Here is an 8,231-nt window from a genome sequence, read left to right on the forward strand (position 1 = left end):
ACTCAGAGTCCCTGGAAGGCATGACGGTCACTACAAGGGAAATAAATCCCCGCTCCCCATGGCTGATGGTAGCCAGAGAAGAGCCTCTGCATCCATTCCTAACCACGCTCAATGGCTCGTCTAGCCGCACCACAGGCAGTTCCATATTCTGGTTCGCTTTCAGGAAACATCACTTAACCTCAGTGCTCTCTCCAGCTACCACCCTACAGCTGGTTTCCCTTTCCTGGGCAAAGTTACCGACAAGTGGTGGCAAGCAAACGCCAGCAATGCTTGACCTCTGCCAATATCCTACACCCTTCACAATGAGGGTCAGACTGGGATGCGGCAGGGATGGTTCTAGTTGACAAAACACCGTGATTCCACCGTGGTGTCTATTGGCAATCACGGAACCCTGTCTCACATGGTGCCGCCGACTTGAGTACAAGACTTAGCAGGAGTGGATGGTGCAGCAGCACTGAACTGGCTTTTGTGATTTATCTCCATCAGATCTGGGACAGTCATTTGTCTCTCAAAAGAGCTGCCACATTGGGAGTCACTTCCTGTCCCTTGTAGACCATTCCCCTGATGCTTGAGACTGGATCACCCCTATCTCAGCCACAACGCTGCAAAAGTTGTTATTGATCATAATGTTTTCCAGCATCCAGCTGAGGTGTAATAGGGATTCTTTATATTTGCATTTGCAAAACATTTGGAAGCATCTGACTCCCTGACTTCCTGCAGGAGACCACGGTTGCTGCAGGCAGATTCACCCCCACCCCCACTCCCTGTTAGTGGGGTTCAGTTTACAGGCCATTAACTTTGTGGTGTGACCCCATCTTCTCTCATGTGATGGGACTGAGTAAGTAGGAGGGCACTGGGCCTTCCCATAGGGAGAGCCTTAGACTTTATCATGCTGAGAAAGCCCGGTGCCAAGGGCTGACTTGCTCCCCTGTGCCCACCTACCCTCCCCACCCTTTTTGTCTCTTGTGCCACAAGGGCCCTTGGAGTCCCTGCAGTGCTGACGGCAGGCATGTTTCCTGGACTACCCACCAGCCTGGGGTGCAATAACTGAGTTATAGCACATCCCCATCAGAAAGACGTTTCTTTTCCTGAACTTGCAGTCCAGTGATAGCTGCAGCTGCTGAGATGGTCAAACAACACACGGAGGGGAGGGCACAAGGACAGCACCGGGCTGGGTGCAGAAAGGCTTTCAGATTGTCCCATCTATAGCCTAGCAGTGAGGCCACCAGCATGGTTAGGGTCTTATTCCAGCTTTCAGATGAATGTTGCCAGGAGAAGTGGTGGCCTGCCCCATGTTCCCTGTATATCTCGCCCACTGGCCAGCCTGGGTGAGGGTCCTTTCCATCTCTTATCTCTAGGAGTCTCACTGCCCCCCACTCCACCATGCACCCTGCCTTGCTCTCCTGTCCCATGCCCCTCTCTCTCCATCACCCTCTCCTCTCCTCTTTCTCATGCTGCCTCCATTTCTCCCACCCTTCTTGCTCCCATCCCTCTCTGCCTTTCCCTCTCTCTTCCCCCACCCCTTCCATCTGTTATTTCTTTTGCTGTCTGGTGTTATTGACTGCCACAGGGCATCATACTGAGTCAGGCAGTGGAGTCAGTAGTACTTACGTACGAAGGTGATGAGAGTGTTGGAAAAGCTGAAGAAGAGTGAGACTGGATGGCGCTTAGGGAAGGGAGAGGCCAGGGCATCCAGACAGCTGCCAGGGTCTGACACATGCAGTTACTTTAAACAGATCTCATGAGATTTGTTGGTGGCAACAGATCACCAGCTGGATCTATCTATCTATCTGTCACTATCATATCTAGGCTTACACCCCACCCCTATGAAATCCCACAAACCTGTTGAATGGCCCTGCAGTGACGTCTTTTGAGGTATGTGCTTTTGTAGGCTCTGATGTCATACAAGAGCAGCCAATCAGAGTTACTGTTGTTTCAGGAAGTACCACCTTCAGGGAGTGGAAGGAGAAAGACATTCAGGAGCTATGTCAGATTCTCCGCCACAGATTTTTCTCATAGTATTACTTTTTAAAAGAATAGTAAATTAATATTTTGCTTTTCTGTAGGCCCTTGTATCTAAGGATCTCAAAGCAGGTTATGAACATTAACTAAGTCTCACCACATCTCTGTGGGGCACCTTGTTCTTTTAACCCGTTTTACAGGTGGATAAACTGAAGACAAGAGAAGAGACGTACATACTCAAGGTCACGAAGTGAGACAATGCCAAGGGTCCTGGCTCCTTGTTCTCTGCGCTAGCCATTAGACAGCACAGTCTGTTAGGTGGCTCCTGGACAGATTTGGTATATGCTTCCGAAAGGATGGGCTCAGTCTCTGTTACAAAATCCTCACCACTTCCAGCTTGGGACAAACAAATATGCCAACATGTGAACACTGAGCTATGCCAACTGAGAGGAATAACCATGCGTCCCAGCTCAGTGCCCTGGACAATGAGCAGCAAAGGAGCCCAGAGGCACTAGGGATTGCAGGCACATCTTGTGGGCCATGCAGAATTTGCTGAAGTCATCTCATTATATCAGGGCTACGGTGGTTTTAGAAATATCCACTGACCAGTGGGTACGAGACAGAGATTGCTCCAACTGGCGTCCTGAGAAGGGCACAGTCTAAATGTTGGCCACAGCAGTCAGACCTCTGGGAGTCTGCACTGACAGACAGAAAGAGAAATTAGCTGAGGGGCAGCCAAGGCGTAAAGGCTCTAGGGGAATTTGGCCCTCATGGTACTCCCCACTCTCCGTTGTCTGGGAAGGTATTATTTTTGCACCACTTGAGGGAAAGTTGTTCTTTGCACACTTTGGGTATTTCTCATCAGGTCAAGGCCCAGCTTCCCTGGTTGTGGGTGCATATCACACCCTGGACATTTCTGCCCTCAGTTTGCACCCACAAAAATGAATCATGGGTCCATATCTAAGAACTTTCACCTCCAAGTTTGCACCTGCAGTTGGACATAGAACCTTAAGACATACTGCCAATCTGATTGCCTGTGTAATACCTCTAAGGAGGTCATCATGAATACCTAGGGCAATATATGAACATAAGAACAGCCATAGTGGGTCAGACCAAAGGTCCATCTAGCCCAGCGTCCTGTCTTCCGACAGTGGCCAATGCTAAGTGCCCCAGAGGCAATGAACATAACAGGAAATCACCAAGTGATCCATTCCATGCCCATTCCCAGCTTCTGGCAAATAGAGGCTAGGGACACCATCCCTGCCCATCCTGGCTAAGGGCACAGCAACCCCTGTTTGGGAATGGGCATGTGCTGAGATCAGGGGTTGAGAGCAGTGAGTTTAAGGTGGTGGTTGTCTCTTCAATCCCTATGGCTTCATTTTGGGACAGATCATGGCAAATGAGTTATTACATGTCATGTCAGGAGATCAGGCTGGCATGGCCTCTGCTGAGAAAGCTGACAAGGAACCGAGAACTGTAGTTTTTTAAATTAAACAACACATTCCAGGGAAGTCACATCAGCATTTGTTGTCTTTCAGATGAGATGCAAACCTAGTGATCCGGCCACCGCTGGTAATTAAAGATTCCCCGGGCACTGTCATCAGGACTCCTGGTCTTAGCCCGGGTGTCCTGGGCAACCCTAGATGCATTGTGCAGTTACATTTGGATACAGTGTTCTTCTTCACTTCCTGTCCTAAACTGTTCTGAGTTGCTGCACTATTCCACCCCAAAGAGGGCTACATTAGCATTGCCTGTATATCTCTCGCATCCTCTCCTGAGCTGGTCACATAATTAAACTCTAATATTTGCAAATAGTTATTGGATGAAGTGTGCTGTAAATATTATTTACAACAAATTATTTAATTCTCTAACCCCCAGGTTGAAAGGCTTTGTAAGAAAGATTGTCAGGTCTTTGCCGCAGTAGCTGTCTTTTTGCTCTGTCTTTGCACAGTACCTAGCATATTGGGGCCTTTCTCCAGAGCTGGGGTTCCTAGGCACCACTACAATACAAACAAATAAACAAATAACGATGTGTTAGTGATACACAGGCTTTAAGGCTTATCTGTATTATACTCAGTAGAAGTAACCTCACGAGCAGGTTTCTGCAAAACCATACAGGGACCACTTCATCAAACACTAAATGCAGCCATCTCTGGGTGGGAAGGTGGCAGCCATTTACATAGAGCACTGCACCATTTGACACAATTCTGGGATGGGAAGTGAAGCCATTGCAACTGCAGTTGTGAGTTCTAATACTCTCAACAGACTTAGGGCCCCATTCCTGGCTGCAGAGATCCCCAGACTGTGGTCTGGGGAGCACTTGCTGGTGATCTACGGAGAGCTGGCTGGACACATGACACCAGTCCCTTCTCCTTGTTTGATGGGAATGGGAGGTCTCCATAAGGCGATCCGTCATGCTGAAGTCCTCACTCTGAACAAAATGAGGTTCTCCCCTTTCTCCTTTACCAACCATTCAACTTAGCCCAGCCTTTCCTACAGCCCTGGCCAAGAGCAAAATGTAGCATTTGCAGTGGACTCCCAGAGGGCTGGTGAAATGGCAGGCAGTCAAGATGCAACTGACCTTGTCTCTGTAGGTTTGGCCACGTGTGGGCAGAACAGCATAGGCAGAACATTAAATCCCAATTTTCTTGTTGGGCATAGATAATTGGTGAAAAATCTCTAAATCCGTGGCTGGCAGGTGAAGTCACTGCCAAAAAGAGAGAGAAAGAAGAGGTGAAACAAAGGACAGAGGGAGACCAAACCACAGGAATGAAAACCAAATTTCTCTGCTTTCCTCTCATGTTTTCATGTTGCTCCCCTCCTCCCCCCTTTCCCTTTTTTCCTCAGTCACCACATTCTTTCTGGGAGAAAGCGGCTATTGGAAAACAGAGAGGAGAAGACAGACACTGCTGTGGAATTATTTAACGAGCCAGAATGAATTGCATTTGAAATCATTTAAATGGGATCTGGGAGTATTTAACTGAAGCACAAGAACTTAACAAGAGTGGGAAAGGATCTTTGCGCTAATTGCCGGCAATGACATACCTACAGAGAGAGAACATGCCGCAATTTGTAAGCAAGTCTGTAATTTCAGTCTCAGGTCCTTGCCTGCCCTGGAATATGGCACGGATTCTCCGCTGGAGAGGAGAGAAGGGCTGCTAGCTACAGGTGACCGGAGATGGTAGAAGATGAAGCTCCAGTTTAAGAGTATTTAGCCAAACATTTCACATTTTGTGGTGGGACTGAATAAAATGGGATAGAGATGCAAACCAGCCGGCCCTGGTTTGAGTCTGGGCTGTGCAATCCTCACACTCAAATGACTCATTTTGCAAAAGCAAACCCACCCTTTTTTTTTGCCCACCCTCCAGTTCCTATGCTAAATCTCTCTGCCTGCACCCGGACTACCCTAAGATAGCAGGGATTCGCAATGCAGCCAGGCCCCACTGTAGAATGGGGCTGGATTTCGGGAAATGAACTGGAGTGAGGACCGCCCAGCTCATTGCACATATAGCACATGCAGCCGCCAGATACCAGTGGCTCTCATGCTCTGCCAGACTGATGTGATTAGACTCAGGAAGATCCGAGAGGGGCAAGGCTCCGAATCCCAGTGCCATCCAGTCCCCATCTGCTGTCTGGTGCTAAGGGACCAGGCCCCCTTGTGCTAGGTACATCACAGTCATATAACAGAGAGAGAGAGAGCCCCTGCCCCAGAGAGCTCAGCAGCTGAATGACAGACAGCATGCAATAGGGCAAATCAGACAAACAAATAAAGTGGGGAGAGGTGGGGGGGGGTGAAGTAACAAAAGGAACTGAGTTAATACTTGAAGAGCAGTTGTTCAGCAGGAATGCTCCCCTTGTGTACATGGGGAGTACACGTCTGCACTCCTTGTGCCCTCCTATTAGCGGAGACTACATTTTGCATGAGCAAATTCTGTCCCACTTGCCTATCAGTTATAGGCTCTATTGCCTGAGCAGCTGGGAGCTGGAACACACCGTGTAGGTGCAGGGGTGTGCTCCCCTTAGACCCCACTGAAAACCAGCCCCTACAATGCAAATCCAGTGAGTGGACAAGCCAAGTGCATTCAGTGCCTGGAACCCACTGGCAGAGCCAAGGTTGCTGCTGGTCCCCTCCTAACACAAGCTGACTATAGGCAGAAACTGTCTCAGGTACTAGTTAGATGGTAAATAATGGGGCTGTCTTTCCCCACAGTGCTCCTAAGTGGTGTCCCTCATTGGATGTGGATGCATCAGGCCACAGCATCTCTACTCTGCATCTCACGCCAGCAGCTGGGTACAGCCTCTGTGATGTGTCATTACTGTTTTCCTTCCTTTGCATCCCCCTGCCCCTCCCCACGATCCATCTCTGATGATGCTGCCTTTATTCTTTGTCTTGCAATCAGTTTTCATCTCAGTAATTCCCATTCAATGGCTAGTCCCTGATCTCTCTAATTGAGATCAGAGCTTAATACATTGGATGGGGGGAGGGGGACTACTTTTAATTTGCTAGGTTCCCATTAAGTCTTCTAATTACAAAATCTCCATCTTCCATCCTCCCAAGTTCAGAGAAAAACTCTCCGTGACTTCTGTTGGAATCTTCTTCTGATAAATTGGTACTACAGCCTCCTTGAACAGCTGTCCTCTTGAGCAGACATAGTAATTAATGTGAATAATAAATACATTCAAAGCAGGTTCATAACCCTCCGTTCTTGCACACAGACTTCCATTCGCATTGCAAGAGACACACATCAACGTTTCCACTCACAGAACAGGTCCAGAGGAGCTGCCTCAATCTAACAAGCCTGGTTTTCATTAGCAGTTCTTAGGCCCACAAGAAATCTTCATAGACAACGGGCCTCTTGGGAAATGGAGGCTCCTGATTGGCTGGAAATGAGGTCATGGGATAAAATAGTCATCACAAATTGGGCCACCAAGAACTTTGCACTTGTCACTATGCTGCTGGGCACTGGGAACATCATGGTGTCCATGAGGCTAGAGCTCACACTCACCTGCTCTAAAAACACAGGTGAACAAAGAATCTCTCTTAGTAGTACAGGGCTATTGACACACAGATGGGGGCGAACATGCATATACACACTCTCTCTAGCCAGTTCATTGCAATACACTGCAGATAGACAAGCAGTCCCTCTAGTCAGACTCGGTGTCTGTGTGTCCTCACTCAGACTAATTGAGAGGAGCTGGGGAGAGAGTGGAGATGACCGTATCCAATTGCTGGTTCACCTGTTTGCCTGGCTTTTGAGCATAGGGAGTAGCACGTGCACCTGGAGCTGAGGCATAGACACAATACCAGGGGATGCCCAAGTCATGCTGATTAGAGGAGATGGCTGCTGCTCTCTGATAGGCGCAGCTGTGAGTAGCATACACCTGCTCCAATGCAGAGCTGGTCAATTAATGTAAACTATTGCCTGTGACATTCGTTTGAATTTTTTAATACATTCGCTTGGGCTGTGCTCAAGTACCCACGGCCCAGCCTGCGCCCCCTTTGTATCCACATCACAATCTTACAATGAATGTTTGAGAGATGGCGTTTTACAGGCACAAATGTTCTCCTTAAGCACATTTCAGAGGCACAGGCATGAGGGTTTGTGGGAATCAAACTGTACATTTGCACATGCATGTAGTTGCACTGGAAGGTCTTGTGCACTCAGCCAGTCAAAGGGCAGAAGAACTAACACTACTGTCTCCTTCCCCTGTGATTCTGCTGCAGCTGTGAGCAGTGGAAGGGCTCAAGTTTAAATGAGAAGGGTCCTCACTAGGAAACTCACTTTCTCTTTGATCTGTGCTATGTTAGAGGTCAGAGTAGGTGATCACAATGGTTGCCACTGGCCTTAAGTTCTATGAACTTTCCCCTTCTCCTCCATATGATCTATGTATCTACCGCATTTCTAATGCACCTGTCTCCATAGTACGTAAGTGTTCCCTAAGGGTGAGTTTGTCATTTTACCTACAGTGAAACTGAGGTGCTGGAAGGTGAAGTGTGCCCAAAGTCACACTGTGAGTGGGACTGGGACCCAGGAGTCCTGACTCGCTTGCTGTAACCACTAGACTCACAAAGCCAGAAAAGTGAAATGAGAATTGCTGAGGGCAATGCCCAGGCGGGATAGGAGAGCCCTAGCATGGCAAAGCGGAGGTGTGAGGTTCAGTGAGCCGTCTGTCCATTTACACCAGCTGCTGACTTGCACTTCCCCTAATATACACTTCAACTGTGCCCATGACTGATAGACCCAGACAGCCTCATCCTTCTGTTATTG

The sequence above is a fragment of the Lepidochelys olivacea genome, assembly GCF_965140295.1.
Source record: "Lepidochelys olivacea isolate rLepOli2 genome assembly, chromosome: 10".
Lineage (NCBI taxonomy): Eukaryota > Metazoa > Chordata > Testudines > Cheloniidae > Lepidochelys > Lepidochelys olivacea.